The sequence below is a fragment of the Plecotus auritus genome (assembly GCF_963455305.1).
Source record: "Plecotus auritus genome assembly, chromosome: 7".
Lineage (NCBI taxonomy): Eukaryota > Metazoa > Chordata > Mammalia > Chiroptera > Vespertilionidae > Plecotus > Plecotus auritus.
The window spans coordinates 48,925,735-48,940,170 of NC_137774.1; positions in this window are offsets into that span (position 1 = coordinate 48,925,735).

The window sequence follows — 14,436 nt, forward strand, 5'->3', positions numbered from 1 at the left end:
ATTAACGGAATCAATGAACATAGTTATAGTTATAACACTGCATTTTGATTGTTTACCTGTTTATCATTACAAACTGATCATAGGCTCCTTTTTTTTTAGGAAAGAAAACGTGCCATTTGTTAATTGTAAAACATTCGGTAAAGCTTGCTACTACTTTAAACTCTGGGCCAGGTGGAGGAATACAAAGGTTAGCAAACAGATAGATGATTAAATGGGTGAACAAACACATCGACTTCAACTGGTAGATTTCATTCCCCAAATTAGTTGACTTGACTCAAAAAATTTCCCTGTGATTTAGAGTCCAAGTGGAAACCCCATTGCTTGCTGCCTTTACAACTTTCTGAACATTTGTGTGATCATCCACAGCACGGGGCTAACAAGAACTGCCCTGCGCACCTCTCAGGTTATTGGGAGGCCAATGTAATTCCACCCATGAAAGAATTGAGCAAAATGTGTAGAGCTAAGCAGATCCCAGAAGCTACTACCTTGACTTTAGACCTGTTCCAGGTGTGAGGCCCAGTGTGTGACCTGCTCCTACGTGTGGTTAGTAGCTTCTGTCTGGAGGTGGAGGTGGCAGGGGGTTTGAGGGCAAATCTAGGGATGGTGCACAAGGAACCACAAGGGTAGAAGAGGAATCTGGCTTGGAAAGTGACCAATTGATGGTGTGCTGGCCACCGGGGCAGGGACAGTTCATCGGCACACCTTGGTCTGTGGTCCACATATACTAGTAATTCCTGCCGTTGCAGTCCTAGATGGAGGAGTGTACCAGGTACCTGGGTGCTGGTATTCCAATGGGCAGAGCCAGGCAAGGAGAGCCTTTGAAGGAGAGTGACAAGAGGAGACCGACAGACACTGTAAGTCCTTTGGGCTTTGGGGATGAGCGCCAACTCGGTCAATATCAGCAAGCTTTGACTCCTTTCTTGATTGGGAATAATGTAAAAAATGTTCATCTAAGGCCAGGGCCACTCAATAGGGAAGGGTGGTTTCTTCAACAGATGGTGTTGGGAAAACTGGACAGTCACATGCAGAAAAATGAAATTGTACCCCTATTTTACACCATTCCCCAAAATTAACTCGAAACAAATTAAAGACTTAAACACAAGATCTGATACCATAAAACTCCTAGAAGAAAACAGGAAAGAGTCTCTTGGGCACCGATTCTGGCAATGATATTTTTGGATATGATGACAAAAGCATGAGCAACCAAAGCAAAAATCAACGAGTGAGACTACATCAAGCTAAAAAGCTTCTGCATAGCAAAAGAAACAATAAAAAAAATGAAAAGGCAACCTATGGAATAGGAGAAAACCATCCTATCTAATAAAAGGGTAATATGCAAAGTAACCGTCACTTCGTCACAAAGATGGCGGCACCCAGTCCCCTTAGTCTTGCCAGAGTCCCCCAGTCCTGGGGGTGGCTGCTGTTGAGAGCAGGCAGCGTGAGCTGCCTGGTGGAATGCTTGCTTCGTCACCATGGTGACGGAGGGCCTCTGGGCAGCAGGCATGGAGCGGTCAGGGTGGGATGCTTGCTTCGTTGTCACGGCAACGCCCTGGCCGTGGAGGACTTCTGGGGGGTGGGGGCCAGCCCGCAGCCTCCGTGGCCAAGCGCAGCCCGGAGAGGAGATGGCAGGCCCGCCTCCCATGGAAGCAGCACAGGTCCCTCTCAGGTCTGGTGGAAGCCGCATGGCTCCTGTGGAAGCAGCGTGACTCCCGGCAGCGAGCTGTGGTTCCCACTGGCTCCCGGGGAAGCGGCGAGTAGCCTAGTGCGTGTGATATCGCGTGATGGGCTACTAGTATATTGCATAATATCCAAAATATGTGAAGAACGTATACAACACAATATAAAAAAACACAAACAATTTAATTAAAAAATGGGCAGAGGATCTGAATAGACATTTTTCCAAAGAAGACATCCAAATGGCTAACAGGAACATGAAAAGATGCTCACCATCCCTAATTATCAGGAAACTGCAAACCAAAACCACAATAAGGTATCACCTCACACCTGTTAGAGTGGCTATCATCAAAAAGACTAGAAATAACAAGTGTCGGTGAGGATGTGGAGAAAAGGGAACACTTGTTCACTGTTGATGGGAATTTAAACTTATGTAGCCACTGTTAAAAACACTATTAAAGTGGCTCAAAAATTCAAAATAGAACCATATGATATAGCAATCCCACTTCTGGGTACATATTTGAAGGAAATAATATCACTATCTTGAAGGGATAACTGCACCCCAAGTTCACTGCAGCATCCTTTGGAAACAACCTAAGTGTCCACTGAAGGATAAATTGATAAGTAAGATATAGTGTACATATGTGCAATGGAAGATTATTCAGCCATGAGAAAGAAGAAAATCCTGACATTTGCAACAACATGAATAAACCTTAAGGACATTATGCTAAGTGAGATAAGCCAGACAGAGAAAGACAAATTCTACAGGGCATCACTAATATGTGAAATCTAAAACCAACAGAGAGTAAAATAATGGTTACCAGGTCTGGGGATGGGCAAATTGGGGAGATGTTGGTCAAAGGGAAATTTGCATGTAGAAGAGGAATAGGTCCTAGAGACCTAATGCATAGCATAGTGATGATAACCAACAATACTGCATTATGTACTTAATGTTGCTAGGAGACTAGATCTTAAATGTTCTCATCACAAGAAAGAAATAATAATTATATGATGAGATAGATGTGTTAGCTAATGCTATAGTGGCAATCATATTGCAATCTATAATAATAAAAGGGTAATATGCTAATTAGACCGGACGTCATTCTGGACATCCTTCCTGATGAAGCCGAGGCTGGAGGGAAGCCAGCCCAGGTCCCAGGTGCCTGCCGGCAGCCAGAGGAAGGAAGTCTGGGTCCCGGGTACCGGAGGGAAACCAGTGCCAGCAGCAGGGCAGGGGGAGAGGGGAAGGAAGGCCTATTCTTGCACAAATTTCTGGGAATTGGGCCTCTAGTATAGAAATATATCAAATCAACAGGTACACTTTAAATGTACACAATGTTGCATATCAATTACATCTCAATATAAAAATCCATCTTAATACAGTTCAATTCCATAAATGTGTATTGAATACCTACTATGTGATTGGCATTGTATTAAGTACTGCAGGGACCACACAGATAGACCAGACCCCAGTGTGTCCTTTTGGAACAGGTGTGCCCCCCATTAACTGAGGCACAGAGGAACATGACTTCTAAGGAAGCATCGCCCACCAAAGGTTGTCCTCCAGGCCTCCATGGGCTCACTCAGCTGTTAGCTTCCTCTTGATCTTAACTTAAACCTTGTCCTCTCCTTTGGCTTGCACAAGAGAACTAGGCACACTAAGCATGCGTCAGCTCAGCGTTAGTAGGCATGCTTGGGCTTTACTGAGGGTTTGTAACATCATGGTGGAGAGGTTCTGTTCTTCAGCGCTTAGTATTTCCCCGAAACATTCCTGCTTGACGGGTTCCTCCCTAACTCTCCTCCCAGCCCCAGCCAGGAGGTTGCCCCTTCACCCTTCACCCCACCGTCCTCCTCCCTCCTCCTACCTTCCCCCTCAGAGAAATTTCTTTCCTTCCACCTGAACCCTGGATTCCAGGAGGCCCTGGGAGGCTCACTTCTCCTCCCACAGCACACTCATAAATTGCAGGTGTCCTCCTGAGCAAGCACTGAAAACCCATACATCCACAGGACTTGTTATTTTTTATTGAGGTAAATGCATATAGCATTCACCACCTTAACCATTTAAAGATGTACAACGCAGTGACTTTTAGTTCATTCACAATGCAGTGCTACTGTCACCATTATCTAATTCCAGATTTTCATCACCTCCAAAGGAAGCCCATCAATCAGCCCCCATTTCCTCTCTATGACTTACTTTTCTCACTTAACAAGACACCAGGGACACCCTGGTCCAAAGGACTCTTCTTTTGATGTAACTGCAATATGATTTCATAGTGTGCCTGTGTCACAGTTAACCCATGCATTTCCCCCCGTGTCCCCCTTAAACAGAGCTACTGTGATGGCCCCTGCTCTCATGTCCTCATGCACGCTGCCCTTCGTTTTCAAAGGTTGAGTCCTAGGCGCGCGTGTGCGCTCTCTCTCTCTCTCTCTTTCTCTTTCCCCCACACACCTCTCCCCCCCTTTCTTTTCTAACTCAGGTACCTTTGTTTTCCTTCTCAAGGACCTCCTGTTGCCTCTGTAACTTGTTTCCCAGACTCCACACAGCCCAGCTGGCTCCCTCTCTGCCTCTGTGACTTTCTTCCTAAGAGGCCAAGGCAGCTCTCCGAAGCCCACTTGATTCTTCTCTTTAGAGAACTCTTGCCTTGCTTGCTAAATACACTCACTCTTAAAGGCTGGGTCCTAAAGTGAAACTGCTTTGTCAAAGGGTGTATGTCTCCTCCAGTTTAACAGAGAGCAGCATATGACTTTCCGAAAAGGGATGTACATTTCTTTGGGTATCAGATGATATTTTACTTCTTGTTCAAACTACTGCATGCCACTTGTATATTTCACACATCTTGTAGGTCTCTGTCTCTGTGCCAAAGCGTCACACTCGCATATTTGAGCAGATCCGAAAGGAAGCGGTCAGGGAGCAAGCTGTGGCTGGGCTCTGGGCCCTCTGAGCTCTCTCCTGAGGCAGACAAGGCCGGCAGCGACCACCTGTTAATCTCATTTCATCAGGTTTAACTGTGAGGTCCTTCCTGTTCTTGTGTTTTCAATAAATCTTTTATTTTTAGATTTACAGAAAAATGGTAAAGATAGTACAGAGTCCCCGTGTACCTTGCACCCAGGCTCCTCTCCTAATAACATCTGTGAACAGAAGTGAGCCTTCCCGCCTGCCTGGAATCCAGGGTTCAGGTGCGGAGCGTTTGATACAATTAATGAACCGACACTGATTGGGGCCCAGTACGTGAAATCCACCCTGTGCTTCTAATGCCCTCTCTCTGCTCAGGACCCACCCAGGCAGCATTTAGTCGTTGTGTCTCCTTAGTTTCCTCTTGGCTGTGCCGGTCTCAGACTTTCCGAGCCTTGGGTGACCTTCGTAAACATGTTGAGACTGTTTTTCTATCTTTACAGAAATAACATGAAGACCAGATATAGAGGAGGCCTGCTGGGGACAATGAGAGAAGGTTTCTTGGAGAAGGTAGTGCTGAGCATGAAGGAGGCTTGGCGCAGCGATGGGTCGGAGCATCGTGCAGGAGAGATTGTGCGAGGGGACGGGGGCACACACTGGGCTGGCGCCTGCGCCCCAGAGCTGAGCGTGTGGGCCGAGGAAGGCTCCTCTGCAGGACGGGGGTCGTTCAGGGCCTTTGAAGGACTCCACCCACTTTCCCGGCATTTGCTCACCATTTTTTTCTGGCACAACAAAGGAAATGGCTTGTGAGGGAGAGAGGAGACACTGCTCCCCAGGCCTGAGTGTGGTGTTCTGTGGGGGGACCTCCTACACAGACGCACCGGTTTTGCCTCTCTCAGAATCAAGAACCCCGCCTATTTCTCTCTTGTTGGCAGAGTCTGCGGCCCTGATGGAGTTAATAAGCGCCAACTTTGAAACTGTATTAGAGATTACTTTAAAAAGTCATAAAAATGCACAGTTTTACTAACATTATATTACAGCTGCTAAAAATAGCCCATGATCATTGGTTAGCTCAGCGCAATAGATATCCCACAGCCTAATTTAATCGCTGGCGGAGGGCCATGCAGTCCCAGACAGGATCGGGATCAAACTGGGGGCTGCTAAATATAGAAATATAAATTTGGGTTTGTTTAGAATCATTTGAAAACTGAAAGGACACATAAGCCCGTACACAGCATGGTAGAATATTCCAGAGGCACGCTCTGTGCTCCCCCTCGTCACCTTGCACTGGGGTCTGCTCCCCACCCAGCCCTGCTTTCAGCATGTCGGTGGGAATATCAGACGAGCCCCATGCTTGACAGGCACAGTAGACCTTTGAAGCAGTCTGTGCTGGAAATAGATCCCTCTTCTAGATGTAATACATTCCCAGGGGCCTTGTGACCCGGCGGTTTCAAAGATGACTGCGCAACCTCGTAGCCCTCATGCTCTTTGACATGTCTTTGCACCTTTTCCATCCAGATGTGAGAATGAGTGTCTGTAGCTTTGCCTTGAAGATTCATCCGGAGTCAGGGGAATAAGGGTCCTATAGGGCACGGTGCGTGGGAAAAGGGGATAAAGAAAATGTTTCTTTGCAGCCATTGCACCCTACACATCCCTCTTGTTCGATATTTATTGCCAGAAGGTACCTCAGTGTGCAAACACCCCTACCCAGAGGAGCTTTGCTTCCTTAGGTCGGATTCGAGGGCGTGCCGACCAGGTGTGGAAAGGAGATGGGGCGGCTCACTGACTGTTTGGGCCATTGCCCCCAAAACACCGAGGAAAGCAGGGAGAGTTAAGGGGCTCTTGAGGACACACAGGGCAACTGACCAGTGTCACCAGCCCAGCATGCTTTCAAGTGCCTTTCAGGGCCTTGCAATCGGCCCTCTGCTGCCTCTCACGTCCTGTATGACTGCTCCCTCCTTCCCACAGGGCACTTCACACGCCAGCCCCTTTGCTGTCTCTCAGACATGCTGGATCCTCCCGCCCAGGCCTTTGCCTTCCTGCCTGCTCAGGACACTCTTCCATCAGATGCTCTCATGGTCTTCGAATGGCACCTGTTTGGAGAAGTCTCCCTGAAGCCATCGCCAGAGCTGTTCTATTCCACCCCGCCCTGCTGGACCTCTGTGATAGAACTCATTACTACCTGCTAGAGATCATATATCAATCATATCACATCATATCACATCACATCACATCACATCACATCACATCACATCACATCACATCACATCACATCACATCATCTTCATTCATGATATACCTCTCCCCCTTCAATGCTCAAGGCATAAAGGGGCTAGAAATACTTGTTGAATGCATAATGAGTTACAGTTATGTCCATTCCTTATGCTCTGACTAATTTGCATGCAGATCCCATGAGGAATTCACACACTCATCCTTTCAGTACATTATCTGCTCCTCCCATTGTACTGTAGCCACACCTGTAAAGTGAATCCGGGCTGAGACACAGGCTCTGAAGGAGGCAGGCGAGACCTGGAGAAGAAGGCCATATGGAGGAAGAAACCCTTGAGCTGGCGACTCCAGAGCAACAAGAGTCGACTTGGTGAAGCAAAGGGAGAGAGCACTCAGAGAAAACAACGCATTCCCATCGTTTCTGAATGTGATGGCACATGTTCCCATTTCCAAATTTGGGATGAGTCTTAGAATCTCACAACCGCTTTTGGGCAGGTGGCTGTCGTGCCTTTTTGTCATTGCTGTGCACGTGAGAATTCCATTGCTACGTATGATGGCTTAACTGGACCATTGAAGAGCCACTTGAGCAAATAATGTAAGTCTTGATTGTCATCTGACACCCCTCACTGACACCTTCTGATGAGACCAAGAAAGTGCCAACATCAAAAATCGCCGAATGCATGCCTGAGGCTGGAAGAAAATATTGGAGACAATAGGGAGCCATCGCAAGAAACCCAGAGTCGCCGGCACTCCGGGAAGGCGTGGCGGGTGCAGATGCGTGGAGGACGGGGGCACTGATTAATCAGAGGAGAGAAGCAGATCTGAGCGCTCCATAGGAAGAGGTGTAGGAGGGCTGTGATCAGTCAACCCAGCAGGTGTTTCCAGTCTTATGCAGGCACAAGGGCAATGCACAGTTCAGCCCCATGTCTAAAAAGCTGACAGAACTCTTTTCACGAGGATAAAGTAATAAGTCTGAATGGTAAGAAAGCCTCATGTCCATACTCATTGGCAGGGATATTTATTTCAAAAAGTTATAAAATAGTGGTGTGTTTTAGAATCAGCGAGATCTTGGATTTGAGGCAACACAGTAAAGTGAGTTTAAAGATCTGAGAGAACAGCATAGCACTAGGTGACGGGGACAAGTGGTGAGGGGCATCCAGGTTCAGGGGGGCAGGGTAGGGGAGCGTGAGGCACTCTGGGAAGGGATAGCTTCTCCGAGATTGAACTAATGGGCTATTTTCTGCAGCATCAATGCACTGTCATCTTGATAGCCCTCCGTACAGTTTAACTGTAAGAATTACTTTACTGCTGACATTGAGAAAAAACACATGGCAGATAGACACAACGCTGGCTCTTCAAATTACCCCAAATAAATAAATACCAGGATGTTAAAGGCACCCCCGGGGATATATAGGGAAGAGAAAAGGCCCGGGTGAGTTAACATCTGTGGGCTGGGAGAGGAGGGGAGCCGTCTGCCCGAATATGCTTGGCTGTCCAGGTCATTCAGTATTTGCGAACAGTAAATGAAACTGTCCAAATTTGTTTTCTCATGAAAATGTCAGCTTGAGCGCTTAAAGTGAGTAATTCTTTTCTTACAGCCTGAAAAAGAAGCCCTTTTTATGTTGTTGCCCTCGGGATGACAGAGGCTTTTTGCTCCTGTTCCATGTTTCCATTTTGCTGGAAGCCTTCAGATCTGCTTGCCTAGAGGGCTGACATACATTTTCAGGGGGAGGAATGAGACGCTGATGGGCTTGGTTGAAGCCAGAGCTGTCCCCAACCTGCATGGCCTTCACGGGGTGGGTGCTCGCTTTCCCTGCCTGTTCCCAGGTGAGACCTGTGGCCCACAAACGGCTCTTTCTTTGCGAGACATTTTAATAGGATGGCGCCTGAAGGGGATATGACTGCATAATTCTTGTTAATAAATGTCTTGTTCGGTTACCTCATGTTAATTATTCACTAAGCAAAGACAGTGGTCAGATCTTGTTTGGGCTCAAGCCTGAACATGACTTGTGGCTTTTGTTTAAATGCTCAATTTGCTTCTTCTTTCATCCTTCCCTCCCCTTTCCCTTCCTCTCTCCCCTCTCCTTCTCCTCCTCCCCATCCTCCTCCACCTGCTCTACTCTTCTTATTTCTCTTCCAAGACTAGAACAGAAACCAACATTTAGTTGTCTGGTCCCCAAGAGGATAACCAGTCATTGCGGCTGGAAAAGATGTCAGAAATCATAGAAGTAGGTGACTTTCTAGGAGTCTGAGTTTGCCTGGTGTCCGGTCTGCAGGATGGATGGGAAGGCCTGGGGTGGGCTTTGCCCCTCCCTCTCCGATTCAGCCACATTGGCTGGGTTTCTTTTCCTTTCCACATGTGCGATTTCTGTCTCTGGTTTTATAAGGAGAAAAGGATTTGAGCCTGAAAACTGCTCATGCCAATCAGGCTTCTCATTTACAGATAAGGACCCTGGAGTCCAGAGAGGCAGAGTGACTTGCCTGAGATACACAGCTTCTAGGTGAGGGAGTGGGACCAGGAGCCGCCCATCCCCGCTCCCTGCCCCAATTCCCTGTGGCATGGCCCTGGGTGGAGAGGAACGGTCTGAGAAGCAGAGGTGGGGTGGGGGGCAGAGGAGAGAGGAAGGAAGGGGAGCAGATGGATCTCTTGAAACACCTCTTGGGCCATGGGAGATGGTATTGCCGAGTGGTCCCTGAAGACAACATCATAATGGCTGTCGGCCTTGAGGTCTCTCTTGTAGTTGGATGACAACAGGTGGAGCCTGTTACAGAGGCTGCAGGGCGTGTGGTGGTGAAGGGCACCCATTTCCCACTTTTACTGTAAATAAAGTTTTCTTCTCTATACTTTTGGTTTTTGAATGAGTTTCAGGGAGGGATTTATGGAAATGTACACTGATTTTACCATATTTCCCAGGAGTGTGAATTTAATATTTAGGGTGGAATCATACTTAGGTCTATTGACTTAGGGAAAGTTAAGTAAATATTAGAGGTAGATAAAAATGTCCAATATATTAATTTTTTAAAGCATTGCCTTTGTTGTTTTACTAAAACAGTACAAATTGCTTGAGAGTTAATATAGTATTGTGGTAAGAGTCTGTGGAAAGTTACTTCTGCTCCTTGCTAGCTGTGTGACATTGGGCAAGTCACTTAACCTCTCTGAGTATCTGAGTATCTAATTTCCTCCTCTGTAAAACGGTGATGATAACAATACCTTCCATGTAGGGTTGCTGTGTGGATTAAATGTGTGAAGCCTTTACAAAGTGTCCAGTGTGGGATTCATTGTGCTTCATGGATCTGAACATTGGTATCTCTCAACAATGTCAGAAAATTATTGGTCTGTATTATTTAACTTTGTCTCTTCACCATTCTATTGGGTCTTTTTTTTAAGACTAAAAGCATGTCTTTTATGTTTCCACTAGAGTCCCGATGCATGAAATTCATTCAAGAGTAGGCCTTCCTTTCCCTGGCTACCAGCACCGGCTTTCCTCTGGCACCCGGGACCCAGGCTTCCCTTGCAGGCCTGGCTTCGTCCAGATGGACGTCTGATCTAATTAGCATATTATGCTTTTATTACTATAGACTAGTGGCCTGGTGCACGAAATTCATGCATGAGGGGGGGTGTCCCTTAGCCCGGCCTGCACCCTCTCCAATTTGGGATCCCTTGGGATTTGTCCGACTGCTGGTTTAGGCCCCATCCCTGTGGGATCCTAAACCGGCAGTCGGACATCCCTCTCGCAATCCGGAACCGCTGGCTCCTAACCGCTCACCTGCCTGCCTGCCTGATCACCCCTAACAACTCTGCCTGCTGGCCTGCTCACCCCCAACAGCCCCCCTCCCTTGTCGGTCTGATCACCCCCAACTGCCCTCCCCGGCCAGCTTCATGGCTCCCAACTGCCCTCCCCAGCCCACTTCATGGCCCCCAACTGCCCTCCCTGGCCCACCTCATGGTCTCCAACTGCCCTCCCCGGCCGGTCTCCGGTCTAATTAGCATATTACCCTTTTATTAGTATAGATGTCTTTGTCTCTGGAGGGTCTTCAGGATAGTTTCTTTGGTTCTATTCTTCAATTCACTGACTTTCTAATGCACGAAGTCCAGGATGTTTTATAATCCATTTGTGATGGAGACAACTGTTGTACACGATAATGTATCCTCTTTTTCTCTGTGTCAATAGTTTTGTAGTTGGACACATGGATGCTCAGCTCTATGGAATTTCCCAGAACTCTGCAGTTGGATGTGGACATATGACAAGGTCTTTGATGGTTGTGAGTGAAGTGATGTGTATGTGTACCACTTTAACACAATGGCTGTGTCTCTTCCACACTTTTTCTCCTTGTGATCTGGTCAAACACAGCAGGTCCATAAACTGTCACTGGCATGCACTGGGATTTATTGAAAAACATAGAGAAAAGCATTTAGACACTTTGCAGCAATTCAGCATTGTCACAATATCCAAGCATGGAAACATTTTTCTGGTAATTTATTTTTTGTATTTTACAAAAGCGATGTTTCAAAAAGGATGAGAAGAAAAATTTTCTGTCACCTCTTCCTGTGACCAAATGAGGTTAATGTCTTGAGGGATGGCTGAAAAATAAGATGGAAAAAAACCCGGTATTCCTGAATGATCGCCTGGAGCAGGGTTGTCTGCCCACCTGGGATGCTCACCTCAGTCATTACATAAGAGGGAGTAAAACCACCCTCTCCTTAAACTATTGAATTATTGTTAGATCTCTTCCCATGGTAGTCAAGCGCACGTCCATCACATTTTTAATTCCAATTATTATACAATTTACTTCTAGAAATTATGATTGGTTCTTTTCCAGATATCTCTATTGTGTTATTTTTAAAATAGATTCTCATTCTTTAATCATATTTGCTGGCCTCGCTTGTTTTCACCTATTTCAACATTTGTGAAAACAAAGTCTTGCTTCAGAACCAAGATCCAACAGATAGGAACTTTCAAACAGAGGTGGCAAATCCCCACATGCAGCTATTTATCAGGAATTTCTGAGAATTTGTTTTCAACACGTAAATTCATTCAACTACGTGGAGGATGCAGCAGGACTAAGAGGGCAAGTAGGAAAAGGTCTCAGTGAGAATGGTCTCTTTAGGAAAGTCACCACTGAGAGCGCCATCCTCTCTCCACGCCCAGGAGATGCATCAGTGTTGACCCATCTGCCCCTGGGATGGCGAGTGTCCGGGGAGAGTTGGGCTAATTCACTTACAAACTGGTTGAGAATATATTTTGTTTCTCTCTCCTTTTATTGGCTGTGATTGAAAATCAAAAAAGTAGTGTTTACTGGTTTTCTAGGGCTTCTGTAACCAAGTCCTACCATCGGGAGCCTTGACAACAGAAATGGGCTGTCTTGGTTCTGGGGCCCGGAAGTCAGAATTCCAGGTGTTGGCGGTGCAGGTTCTTCAGTGGCTCCTGGGCGCCCAGGCATCCCCTGGCCGTGGCGGCACCACTCCATGCTCTGCTCTGTCTTCACACCCGTCTTCCCCCTGAGTCTTCATACATAGCTCTTCTCTGTGTGTGTGACTGTGTCCACATTCCCCTCTTCTTCTAAGGACCCTGTTCCAGGATGGCCTCATCCTAATTACATCTGCAACAACCCTATTTCCAAATCAGGTCAGTGTTAAGATTTCAACACATCATTCTAGTGGGGGGAGCGGGGACATAATTGAACCCATAACATAGGGAGAGAAAGTAAAGGGGGTGGAGTCACCGAAGGCTGAGAAACCCGCCTCCAGGTCCTGTGTCTGGCACCGGCTCCTGCCTCCATAGCTGCTCTGGGTCTTACCGACTCAATACAGTCTTGGTAAAAGCTTCCTTCTTCCAAGATCCTGACCTCATACCTCCTACCTGCTTCTGTGTCCCATTGTTGAAGACTCCCTTCCACTCCCTCACCCCCATGTCATGCCCTGGTCCGGGATGCCCCGCTCACCTGCTCACCTTCCCTCCCAGCGCCCATCTCCCCCCCGCCCCCTCCACTCCCAACAGCACACCTATCTTGCCTCTCAGGCCTCATTCCCAGCACACACTGAGCCTCACGTGGCCAGAAGGCTCACCCTGGCGTTCCCTTCCTCCTGACCTCCTTGGTCACACCATCTGCTGGATGCTGAGCCTGGCCAGCTGCTTGAGGACCCACTTCCGGGCTGGGAGCTGGGATCCCAGAGCCAGTGCTGGAGAGAGAAAGATCTCGCAGCCGAGGACCTGGGCTGCCCATGGTTTCCTTCAGGGCTACGTGGCAATGCTATAAGTTCCCCAGAGCGTAGGGGTTGGTGCTGGGAGGGGAAGGAAGCTCTGGGAGACTTTGGATGGCAGGAGATCTCTGACAGGAGTGTATGAGATTCAGATGAGGACCAGCATTCAAACCTCCTCTCTGATTAATCAATCCTTTGTGTTTCTGCAAAGTCATTGGCAAAATGCAAGCCTATTATGTTAGAGAAAACACACCAAGCTTTTAGCTCAGGGTAAGCCAGGAGCACTGACTGGCCCACTTCAGACAGCATTTCCCTGCGGAGATGCCTCCCAGAAGAGGAAAGCCATGCGCTGTAGGATGTGAGGGCTGTGGGCTGAGTGCTGGGAATCCACGACATCCACTTCACCTTTGTTCATTTTGGCTTGCTTATCGGCAAAACAAAAAGGGGAGCCAGCCAACAAAAACCCTCTCAGCCTTAATATTCTGATGATAAAAAAATTAACCATAATCTTCTAAAGTGCATTCATGCATTGAACCTATTCAATATCTGTATGCCAATTCAATATTTATGTATTTTTGTTGCTAGAGAAAAGTCCAGGGAGTTTTTATTTCTGTACTAACACTCACTCTACCCCAATCCAGGAAAGAAACAAATCTACAAATTAGTTACAGAAAATTAAAAAACTGTAGGAATCTGGAGACGAAAACATCAAACTACAAAATTCACGTCTTTATTTCCCCCCCTAAATACATGAGCCGGTCTAATTTTTTTTCTATCTGAACATGTTGTCCAGATATATCTTGATCTATTTTCTCCTGGGGAATGCAGCCAAAAGCTGCTTCCTCCGGAAAGCAATTCTCAAGATCAAAACCAACTTTTTTTAATGATTCGATGTTGGACGAAGCATTTTGTTTGCAGAAGTGAGAGGGAGAGAGAATACAAATATCAGTGATGAGAGAGAATCATTGATTGGTTGCTTCCTGCATGCCCTACTGGGGATCAAGCCTGCATGCAACCTGGGCATGTGCCCTTGACTGGAATCGAACCCGGGACCCTTCAGTCCAAAGGCCAACGCTCTATCCACTGAGTCAGACTGGCTAGGGCAGACGAAGCTTGGATGCTGCAAAAAACCCTTCAGACATGAGGTTGTTCTTCTCATTTGCCCTACTTAGTGGGTTAAAATTTGGAATCAGTTTTTTGAAGATTCCACACAACTGTACATGTGGGCATGGCCATTCAAAGTAGGGTTTTGTACAGTATATTCAATACATTACAGAGTCTCTCCTAAAAGAAATTATTTGCTCTAAAAAGTTATTGTATATTGTTTAAGACACAGTATAGGTGTGCATCCACTAATAATTTGGCCAAACACTTGTGTGGCCAGTTTGGGACGCGGGGATCTGGTGGTGGCGGGGAAGCCGATGGGGCTGGCTGGTTG